The sequence below is a fragment of the Bombus pyrosoma genome, linkage group LG3 (assembly GCF_014825855.1).
Source record: "Bombus pyrosoma isolate SC7728 linkage group LG3, ASM1482585v1, whole genome shotgun sequence".
Lineage (NCBI taxonomy): Eukaryota > Metazoa > Arthropoda > Insecta > Hymenoptera > Apidae > Bombus > Bombus pyrosoma.
This window is the reverse complement of record NC_057772.1, coordinates 11614962-11627211: the sequence shown is the minus strand read 5'-3', so window position 1 is coordinate 11627211 and position 12250 is coordinate 11614962. Positions and strand designations below refer to the sequence as shown.

Below are 12250 nucleotides of genomic sequence, written 5' to 3'. Positions count from 1 at the left end.
TCATCTGGCCGTGAACGTGTCTCCATTGATGCCACGATAGCAACCGTGTGTGTTTATCGTTCCACGTACGAATTTATGTTCGCCTCTAGAAGAACCAGCCTTGACATTCCACGGGAAAGACGTGGCCTGGCGATCTCGCGAGGCTACGAAGATTAATCGATCCGTCGCGACGTTGAGCAAATTTTCAAGACGCGTTAAAGATGCATTTTTTGACATCGACCATTTTAACTACCACCTTCGAATTTTATGAATGAAATTATTAGCCCCCGAGTGTTGATCTCTGCTTACTTTTTCACTCTCGATGAGTCAGACACGCGAAGCTTTTGAAAAGTTCTAATATTAAACCAGGCAAACTGGTTCTATGTCAACCAGAGAATTCTTGGCTTCGAGCTCCGCGAGTTCAGTTTGAAAATTCTTGGAAAAAATATGACGGGGATTGTGTGTGTGACATGTTTCTGAATGAAGGAAGCGAACTAAGTTTCGTGAATGATGGAGAAGATATGTAGATTAACGTGAAAGAAGACTTTCGAGAAGAAGATTTTTTCGTGACAATCTTCATTTACAAGGAAATCTACTTTGAGAATCGTTAGGTACCTATGCCAACAGCTGGCAGAGAAACTCAGTTCCTCGTGTATCTTTATTCGGTACGGGATATATAATTAGATCCACGAATTTAATTCAAGTTATCTATCATATTAATTTTAATATATTTATAAATATAAATATAAAGTATTAATATATTGAGCTATTTTGATATCGAATTTGTCGGTAATAATACGCGGAAATGTAGACACTGTTTAAAAAACATCGAGTCAATTTTCTCGAATGTATACACACTTTATAAATATTCAAATTCGATTTTCTCGAAAAGTATGAAACTCAATTTTAACGTGCTATATTCGCCACGATATTTGAAACATTTGGTTACTATTCAGAGATTCATGTGCTACATCATCACATTGTAAATATGTTAAGAATAAATTAAAGCGTCCATATTATCATAAATAAACTGAAATTTATAAATAAATAAATTGATAAATAATATGTTAATAGTAATATTGATAAATAAATAATATGAATAAATTGAAATTTTTGTTTGTTATATAGTACCTGATTGCGCCTACCAAAAAACTAAATAGTCCGAACAGACACGTTTGCCTTAAAGTAAATTCTAAGACAAAAAGTTAAAGGTGTTAGACATATTATTTTAATCTAATTTATTCTTGAAAAAAGCAACTGCCCTCTATCACATATCGAATATAAAATACAACTTCTCAATTCGAACAGGCATAAAATAGAATATAAAATAGAAAATAGAATATTCTGATCGATAAACCTACAACGTCTTCACACACTGCAAAATCCTGAATGAACTTTATTTATCTCTTTCAAGAAACGGATAAATATTCTACTCCAATCCCTTCCTAAACCTCAAAGAAGCGAAGAGCCAATCCAATAAAGAATTCACGATCACTGGCCAGACGAGGTAACAAATTCTCTAATAAACTGGTGAACAGTTAAATATTCAACGAAAGGGAAACAAAATAGATACATCGAGAGCCCTGAAACTTCCGATCGTCCATTCGTGTCAACCTCATGGAATCGTAAAATAGTCGTGTGGCGTCGACATCCGGAACATCGACTTCCTACTCTGGCTGAACTCTTTTGACGAGGAAATCCCCTGGGTGTAGAAAGTTCCTTGCCTCGGGTTCTTTCGTTCGTTCAACGGCTAGTTCGTCAGACTAAACGAAGCCCGCGGCTACGTGAAAAAGCAGCCACGATCACAGATCTCCGCGCGTCCCGAATAGGAACGACCAGGTCGACGCTTCTCCAGGAAGAAGACGCCTTTTCCGGGCACACAAGCCCGCGAAATTAGACGATGAATCTTCTATGAGCCGGGTTTCCCGGCCTCAACTCATCCCGCGTTTTTTCCATGGGCATCCTCCCAGTCATCTTTCACGCAAAACCGAAGAAGAAAAGGCGCAAGAGGAAGTGGAAAAAGGGTGAAGGCACCGATTATATACTAACATCTCGATTATGGGGGTTGCGACGTAGGCTGCTGATGAAAGTAAGGCTGAAGATGCACTCGACAAAATATATTTCATAACGCAATTCTATATATAGAATAATAGCATAAACGCAAATTCTATGATTTCGACGAAATTTCACAGCGCAAAATCTTACGATGGAACATCTTACAGCGCGATATTTCATAATAGGAATCCCGTATTATTGAAAATTTATCCACGCTGACAAATCTACATTTCCAAATTCGACATTTCCCTAAATCCTACTGTGGGAGGTTCCACGATATTCGTTCAATTTTGGACGAAAAATTCGAATTCTTTCCATGGACATTTTGCGGTTACTGTTCACGCAAAACTGAAGAAGAGAGGATGCAAGAGCAAGTGGAAGCAGATTGAAGGCACCGATTACGAGCATCTCTATTACGGGGGTTGCGATCTAGGTTGCTGAGGCTGAAGATGCATTTCCGCGTGAGAGAAAACGCAGAGCTGCATTGACCTTTAAATGTTGCGGTTATTAATACGATGCTTCCATCGGTATTTATTGGCAGCTTGCTGGAGGCTATTATCTGTGGAGGCAGATAAGAGAAGCATCTGCGCTAAAGATGAAGTCACTTTTGTGAGAATCGGTGAATTATTACGCGTTGAATGCAGAAATGTAACTAATAGTAAGAATACAGCTGATATTAATTCCTGAAGATGATAATTAGGTACGGACGAAGTAATGGCACAGGCGATAATCAATTTGGGTGAATCCAATAGGAAAATCTTGGAGTAATTTCTTTAAGATTTTATAAAATGACAAGTACGAGTACGACAAGTATATTTAAAGTAAATATTTATAAGAGGGAAAGAAGAAATGTAACATTACTCATCAAATTGGCTTTAGGTATTTTTTAAGATTTCTCTAAGAAGTGTCCCAAGAATGTAATTCTTTTGTTGGGACTTTAATGACGGATGTGATTTTTACGAAGTTTTGTTGGTACATGAAGGTGATCAAGTTTGAATTTGATGCGTCAACTACACGTGACAATATACAGTCTTCAAGGTAACAGATTGATGGTTAGAGTCGTGACCTAGTTATAGGCATACCTGATCCCCTGTTGTGGTTGGCCAAAATCGATGGTTATTATGTGGCTTCTTTATGAGGAACCACGAGCTTCAACTCAAATATCAATTCATTGTCTTTGATATGTGTAGTTTTCAAAGTGTAATAAACGTTGCTAGACAATGTACTTTTCAGGATTTAAAGAATCTGTCTATCGATTATTGGACGAATTTAATATAAATTAAACTGCCTAATTAATCTTTTACATCACTGTTTTTATTAAATTCAAACTGATACTCTACGAAATAGTTAACACGAAAATCAAATTTCTATAACGTTAGGTACATATTTCCATAAAATATATTGCTATAGTGCATTCGAAAAAGTTATTAACTTATCTTTGTAGGGGATGATAGCATTCAAAATTTTATCATTTAAAAGCATGCAGAAGATGAAGAAAATTGCCGAAGAATACTTTTACTAAGCGCACGAATTTCATACGAAGAACAAAACGGTTCATCCAGCTCGATTAATGCATTATTTAACGCTCACGCATTATGCGAGCGTTTTAATTAGTCCCCAATACCGATGAACCAATGACGAAGCGTTTCTCAGACAAAAGTGTTACAAAGATCTCAAGAACAATGCACCCTCGTCATCTGTTACGCTACAGAACATCAGGAAGTAGGATGAAACGAAAGTGAATATTTTCTGTGAAATTCCTTATTCCTATTCACATGCCTACTTCCCAACATCGTTTTAAAGTTATTTGGGATAATAAGACAAATTTTTCATTTCATATGTCAATCATTTACAACGAATTAACTATGGGAATGTTACACTTACAAAATTTCAGATTTTCGTAAATAATCTCGAGATTTGTTCGTGAATTCGTTCTCTTTCTCGATTGTGAAGAAGATAATTAGACGTTCACGAATTTATACGTGGCTCAGCCGGAAAATTAAGTTACTTCCGGATTCTTTAGCCTTATCTTCTCTTCAGGGAAATTATACTCCGTTCGAAAAAGAGAGTTCTAGTCTTTTCATTTCGATGCAAAAACCTTTTAACTATTGCGTTTCAGCTTCTGCGAAGTATTTGTGAATGCGAGTGTGTTTGCAATGAACGACCTGTTCGTTGCGCATTGCACGTATTATATAATAAAATGAGAAATGTACGATGAGAATGAATAACTTTAAGCGACAGAAAGTTGAAGAACTATGACAGATATTTTCCTCTATTTCATTATTTTGTTGGATTTCAAACATTGATGATGAGTTCTTTCAATCGCTTTTAATTCAGTTTCATTTTCTTTTATTTTTTAGTAAATATTTAATTTAATACAAAACATTTATTTTCTATTAAATACTTCTAATTTAATCTTTTAATGTTTATTTTATTGCCATTCGTCAATTATTTCGTGTCAATTATTTCACTTCCCCGTTACCACAATCAATTATCTCAATTATGATTCTATCATTACCTGACAAGAAAATTGTTAGGTACAAATCGTACTGTCAGTGGAAAAGTACTATATAATGGGTGATCGATGATACGGCTTGTAAAATCGATCAGATGTTAAAGTTTATATGTTTCGAGAGCCAAAACGATAATTACTTTGAGGCACGTAGGAAGATAAGGTGAATCGGATCTCGTTCAGGATCTTATACTCATTTTATGTTCTCTATTTTATACCCTCGGACGTGTTACTGTATCTGTTCCATCAAATATACCAACATCGATAACGACATCGATAAATCTTCGATTCGAATAATATTTTATTCTTCCACAATGTCATGAAAATGGTTGCGCTAGGTACGCGAATGGTTGACGTCAGGAAATGATTACGAAACTTGATGTTTCTTTATACTCGCAGCGCCGACAATAAAATCCAGGTAGATATAGATATCAAGTTCAAGAACGTAGACGAAAGATAGAGCGGAAGGTTTACGATCATTTCGGCAGATTTACGAGGCCAGTAGCGGGCTAAACAAGCCAACCAAACTATTCGTCCCTTTACGGTACTTTTGTGAAACAGAAGGCATGCAACTGCACGCGTGACTTCTCTGCCATAATTTCAACGACCTACTTCTCAGACTTAGACCTTGGAGAAAAGCTAGCAAATCGTAAGAATAATAATACTTTGAAATAAAACGATTGTAAAATCGTCGTTCCAAAGATTTGCCTGTTTTCAGCATTACTTCTTTCTAAGATCCACAATTTCCATAAGCTACAAGATTAAACCTATCAATCTTTATCGATACGTTCACACATGCACGTTGACCGAGTACCACAAACTTAATGCCGAAATTTGTTTATTCCCGGTGACGTATCTCTAACCTAACTTCAACATACAATGAAATGCCTTCCAAGCTTACCAAGCTGAGAGAAATATACATATATCACGCAGACAATCCACGCAGGCGATATACTGCTTCGCTCGCGAATACTACATCACGGCTAACACACGAATCTCAGGAGCACGATTCTGTACCATTTAATGTTCAAGATACGCGAGGACTTAAACTGACTGATGCTTGTTGCTAAATTTCCAGACTCCAGACACTTATCTAGAGTATTCATTAATGAAAATTTCAACAGTAGTTGCGATCGTCAGATATAAAGTAACCATACAATATTTTAAAAAGGAGGTTTGCAAAGGTGGCAGAATATCGAAATTTTTATTCGATTGCGTCTGAAGAATACTAAGAAATCAACTTGATACTTTCCGAAACCTTACAATAAAAAATTCCACGATATTTCTCCGAATTCTACGGCAGGACGATCCTCGATACTTTTTCAAATCATAATAATTCCATGACGAAATATCTTTCCATAAAAGATTTTACGACGCATAAGTTCTTCGATACAAAAGTCGTTTGATTGCAGCTGAAGAATATTAACATTAAATATATACTTTCGCAAATTCTACAATAGAAAGTTCCACGATGCAAAATCCCTGTATAAGAAAATTTTACAACATAGAACTCTGCAATACGAAATTCTACGATAGAGAATGATTCGATGGCGGTAAAAAAATATTAGCAATGCAACAAGCGTGCACGAAAAGACGGACGATCCCATTTGAGCGTGCGACTGGAGTTCGCGGCTCGAGGATCCGAAGAAGCATCGCAGACGTCGAATTACACCGTCCTTTCCCTCCCATCGTTGCCGGGAACCAACGAGCCCCGGCCAAAGGTTTGTACGATGTTATCCAGCAGGCTGGCCAACCGGGAGCATCAGCAGTCGACGAGTTGGCGGCTCTCTGGCTCAATGAATGATTTCCGTGCGCTGTTGCCACGTTACGTCTGCATTCTGCACCCATTACTCCTACTGGCGTCGCGCGTTTTATCGTTTCCTGCAGTTTACTATTAAACATTGCGCAATTATGCCTCTACGCTGACCTAACAGCCGGACCCCGTCGCGCCGAGACTGCGTCATCGTTTTAGACCGACCCCCAGGAATGTTCCACGTTGTTGCACCACTAATCATCAGCGCAGGAGAGAAACTTCAAAGAAGTGAAGACTCGATGGTGGAAATGGTTTCAGACGAAATCAAATGGGAAACGCGAATAATTATTTGTGATTTTAGTTCCATTCGACATTTGAAGCGGTTCTCAGAAGGTAAACTCATTGCTGAATTCCATGTTTAGTTTAATTTTTTAACTTGTTGTTAGTGTTCATTTTCTCAAAAAGCAAGCTATAATTTAATTGAAATTCCTTCGGGGATTCGCTATGACGATTTAATATGAAACAGCAGGGAAATGTAACGTGGCGATAGAATAGCGAGATCCGCGTTCAAACGAATATCACGTCGTTAACGATTTGTAAATTGTAGGGATTAGTAAAGAGATAAAATATACGGGCTATTTGGTTAGATAACGGATGATTGTAGTGATCTATTGATCATTTGTGCGATGCAAACAGCATTGCAAGGAGATAATGCAAATTAACGATAAAACTAAAATTTATATTGATATTGCATTCGTAACAACCTGAAGGTATTAAAAAGGGGAAAAAGATGACAAACAGCTGTAAACTGAATCGCATAAATCGCAGTTGTCATAAATGTTTGTCGCGTCATAAATTAATCATCGATATCTAAGCAAACACGATTAGCAGTTATTTGTACTCATACAAAATTGTCAGAAGAATGATTCACGGTTCCAAAACCTTGAAAAAGTTTCCCAATTAGCACACGAATCATTGCCAGTGAAGAAGGTTTTTCGTGATTTTCATATATTTACTACCTCGACTGTGAAAATCAAATAACGATGATTCCACGAATCTACGATTATTGTCATAGCAAAGATAACAAGAGAAGTTGACGTAATAACTGATAATAGCCTTTGTTTCGCTGTCTAGTAACAAACATCTAACGGAGAATAGCAAGTCATTCTGTAGCATACGTTAGTCTCAAAGAACCACTTAACGAACTCGCATTAAAGTAATCTCTCACATCCATTTCCGCGGCTATATTATTACAATAACCTACAATCCGCTATTTTACCCCAGAAACTTTCCTTCTGATCTGTACTCATGACGTAAATCGAAGTTGGGTTTGTTTTATTGAAACCCACATCCGCTTACGATTCCAATATATTGCAGACTCTAAAGTTCAGATTTTTGCCGTGATACACAAATTTCCTTACGATGCAAGCACGTTGCAAATACAATTCGGAGCTGAACTTCCCTCTAGAATTAAAACGTTCTAACAACTCAAACGAATAACCATCGAAGTTGACCAAATTGATTCAAAATCGAATATTTATTTCTTATTAAAGTCCAAACTTTCCTCAAACATTGTACGTCTTTTTTCACAATTTTTACGCAATTAAAATATTACATAAGAAATGAAATATCAAGCTTTATCCCACACTAGCCAGGTTTCTCCGTACATCTGTTGCACAATTCCCAAACCAACGTCCACGGTTAAGTGCTAATGACGAATTACGCGTATTAGGTACCCGTGGATGATTGATCGTTGGCCTTAGGGAGAAGAAATGATTAAACGGCAACGTTGGAAAGGCGCGGCTGCGTCTTACGTTATGTCTTGTGAAGCAAGCTCTCTTTTTCATCCAGCTCCCTTAATCCTTTTGATAAGTACCAATTGTGTTTTATCTCACAGAACAACACTATCTACGTTTGTAACATTGCTACGGATCATGTATACTATTGTTTTTAGATCATTTTCGATCGTATTAATAGTATCTCTACATCGTTAAAAAAACTCGATTTTGAATGAAATATGAAAGGATATTAATATATCTAATTTCCCGTCTCAATCTTGTGCGAACGTCCTGTTATTTGAATAAGAACCGGGATTTCTTCTAACTTTCTAATAAAAGTGCATCAGGAAGACTGCAAACGCTAATTACTTTTGTAAATTCTACAAAAACCTTTCGATGTTTCATTCGCAAAGAAAATTGAGCTACGACGCACACTTTTACCAAAAGAAAATTACAATTTTCATTGAAAGCATATAGCTACCTAAGCTATGGAAAGTTGAAAGGATCAAAGTGATCTTGATACTTTTAATGCCGGAAGGATTAAAAAGAAGAGGATTTCATTGTAAACAGATAGACAGAAACTAATTGACCATAACGAGAGAGCAATTTGCAAAGAGGAAACGTAGCCGCGACACGCCCCAAACGGATAACCGAAATATCGATGAACGTGGCGCGAATCGATCGTTGACTATCGATTATCTGCACTAATGAATGCGCAAACACGGATGTAGGAAAGGTTAACGTTTCCTGTTTGGCGGTGGAAGTCGAGTGCCTATCATTGCGGCTACCGGCCATCGATATACTATAGCCTGTCGATTGAGGTATTATTGGCATGATGTTTGCGGTTTGTTACGTTGTACTGGCGATTTTCGTCCAATTTTAATCACTTTTAGATGTTGACGATAGCGATGTCTTTAATTTGCATCGTCGATTACACGAATTTCGTTGTACCTACTACGAAATATAAATTGAGTCATTCATAACGAAATTTAGGAAAAATGTAGCATTTCGTCAAATGACATATGCATTTGTTCCTTTCAATGACTTCTTGCAAAGATTACTATCGTTTAAGAAAACAGAACATTTGATAGATTTTTAACAGTTTGATCTTCAACGGATCTACAAATGTATCTAAGTATGTTATCCAAACAGTACAGCGAAGCAAACTATTGTTCGTTTAATGGAAATTTTCCATTTGCCTACTTGCTATCGTAAACTACCGATAATGATACGAGCTAAGGTAACCAAACACAAGATCTACTTTCGAACGGTTTAGTTTCAAAGATATCTACATAGATTTCATTGCAACATGTTTTCTTCGTCCCCTATCTAACACTTGGAGATTAACGCCGAAACGCCTAACTTCATGAAATGCATTATACTATATTAACAAGCAATAAAAAATTGATATCTGCAAATGTCAAACACTATAGACCGTTTTATTATCTAAGAAGTTCGTTATTTTCAGCTCGTTTGGTTATCAAGTTACAGATAAGATAGGAACGGTTCTTTCAAATTGAGGAGACTATCTTGATTAATTCAAGCAATAATATTTAAACCGGCTCACTATTTCGACGAATCGTATATTTTACTTTATTATACCATTGATAATGTTCTAAACGGACGATATAAATTTCATATGATACATATCTAATATTGCCACAGGCATTATATTATTATTTATACTTTACAAACATTCAAGTATGTCTATCCATTAATTCATACATTTATGTAATATTCATAAATGTTAATACTTACGAGCAACAGTGTACACATCCAGTGTGCAATATCAACATAAATTTTCCACGAATTAATATTTCAATATCAATGTTTCTTCATTCGCCGTTTGTAAATATCGCAAACAAGACACGGTAAATGGAATTTTCGCTGCGCGAGACAGAATAAAAGCGAATTGCAACACGACTTGCGGAGCAACATAAACGCAGTTACGTTCGTTGCGCAGAAGACACTGGGAAACGTATTAAAATCCGACCATTCTCCATGTAAATTACTCGATGTTGTATCCGCGGTGCACATGCAGTAAACCGCTTGGTTTAGATTTACGCGTTCCTACAGCAACGCACCGCGAAACACGTAGACATACGTGGCACAAACATGGTCCATCGGTACCGAGGCTGGTTACTTCCAAAGTAACACGTGTTGCATGATCAAATAGTACACGAAAAGTGGTCGCACGAAAGCAGGAGCGGAAAGCGGATAACAAGATTCCTGATCAATATTCCTCGGCTAAGGAAATTTGAGAACGGTCGAACAGAGGATTACTTGTTCCAACCTCCGTTCTCCCCACGAGGAACACAAGTGTTCTTGGAAACTACGTTTCGAGTAGATACTCTGAGTATCTTTCACTGAAATATCCCCTTGTATGTTTCCCTGTTATCGAATACCAACCGTTTTATTAATATTTATGTGACCACTGGATGAAACGCGAAATATTCTTGATTTAGGAAGTAGATGATTTTGAAATATTAAATGTAAGTTATAGAAAAAAATGTGGATTAAATAATAAAATAATATCTTATTAATGATATCTTTTTCTTTATCCAGTATATGTTTGTTATTTAGTAAGTATTGGTTTGTAATATGGAATATATCCATACTTGTTTTAGCGTGAGTGTTAGTTTAAAATTTTTAAAAACGTACAGAATACTACAGTACGTTCTTTCAATTTTCTACTAGATTTACACGCATCCATCGAACAAAAACCAAGTATGCCAGCAAATCTAAAAGCAATCCAATAAACCAGCAACACACTATACCTACCAGAGAGTACTAATTCTCCAGACCAGTCGGTACAAAGGCTTAACCAAGCACGAACGATCAGAGACAACGAGAGAGGCCTAACGATCTATCAGAGCCGCGGGCGTTGAAACAAAAAGGCTACCACGACAATGGTAGAGGCATTTCGTGGGAGCGCGATAACAAAGCTCCCTTCGCGCAAACGTTCCCGTTAAAAAGAGAAAGAGAAAAATGCGAGTCCGCTAGCCCTCCGTCACCCTTTCTTTCTCTTTCCCTTAGGCATTAAGTAACTTACACACGGTGAGATTTATCTCGATGCAAAATTCGAAACTAGATCTCGTGTGAGACGGTTTCAAGTATCACGTCTACTTATATTACCTTGTAAGAAAAGTTCAGAAAACTATGACACTTTGTATGAAATAATTCATAATGCAAGTCTATTTCTTATTTGTACTATTTATAAGAGTGATTGAGTATGATTTCAGAAGGTGAAATTGCTCGTACGAGGTACAAAGTCAATTTCAATGATCGATGGTGGGCATGACTTGAAAAAATATATATAGGTACATATACATATGCGCCCAGATATGAATATACGTACATACCTATATACGCTAACATTTGTCTCATAAATATTTTGAACCTCCCACGCAATTAACTCTTAAGTAGTTAACTGTGAATCCCGTGCATCACACGTGCACGCCGAAAATTGTAAATTGCCAAGATTTATAAATGTTTCGACGATACATGAATCATTAGGTATTTCCTATTATAAAATCTATTAGATATACGTATGGGGAAAATATATTAACTGACAGATAAATAATTATATCCAAAATCTACATGAAAATTTCTTCTAAATTTTGCAATATAGTTATTGCAGCATACCAGTATTTTAATTCGTAATGGAATAACAAACGAAGGGTTAAGACGCTAATGTAATTTAAACACTGGTTTATTTGGAAAAATACACCATTATGGACATATCAGACACTCAATATTTTTCGAGATATTCATTATTAAAATTTCACTGTCTTAAACAGTTGAACAATTGCATAACGTCGTTGCATGAGTATGCGTTATAATGATGCGAAGATTCAAAAACTTGTGTCTCGCTGCATGCGGCGAAGCGAATCTCTATACAGACCCCGCCTCCCTTTGTCCCTTCTTCAAGCAACGACCGACGTCTCGGCGAGATAGCGCCGGTCGAAGGAAACATCCCGGAAGGAGACACGAAAAAAAATGGAGGGAAAAAAGCACGTGTAGGTAGTCAGAGAACGGTGTACACGCGGGGTTTGTTTACAGGCCATGGAACTCGATTCTCTTTCTACACGAGTTCCTTGACTCGTAATCGAACCACGGTAATTCCCTTTTCTATGCTACTACGTCTTCTTTCTTTTTTTCCCTGACTTTCCC

The 12250-nt window shown here is 36.9% G+C and overlaps 1 protein-coding gene across 9 annotated transcripts in view; it reads right to left on the bottom strand.

The window, feature by feature from the left end:
• Positions 1–12250, bottom strand: part of LOC122565961 (phosphatase and actin regulator 4B) — a 395355-nt gene that overhangs the window by 313809 nt on the left and 69296 nt on the right. The gene's annotated exons all lie outside the window — the stretch shown is intronic.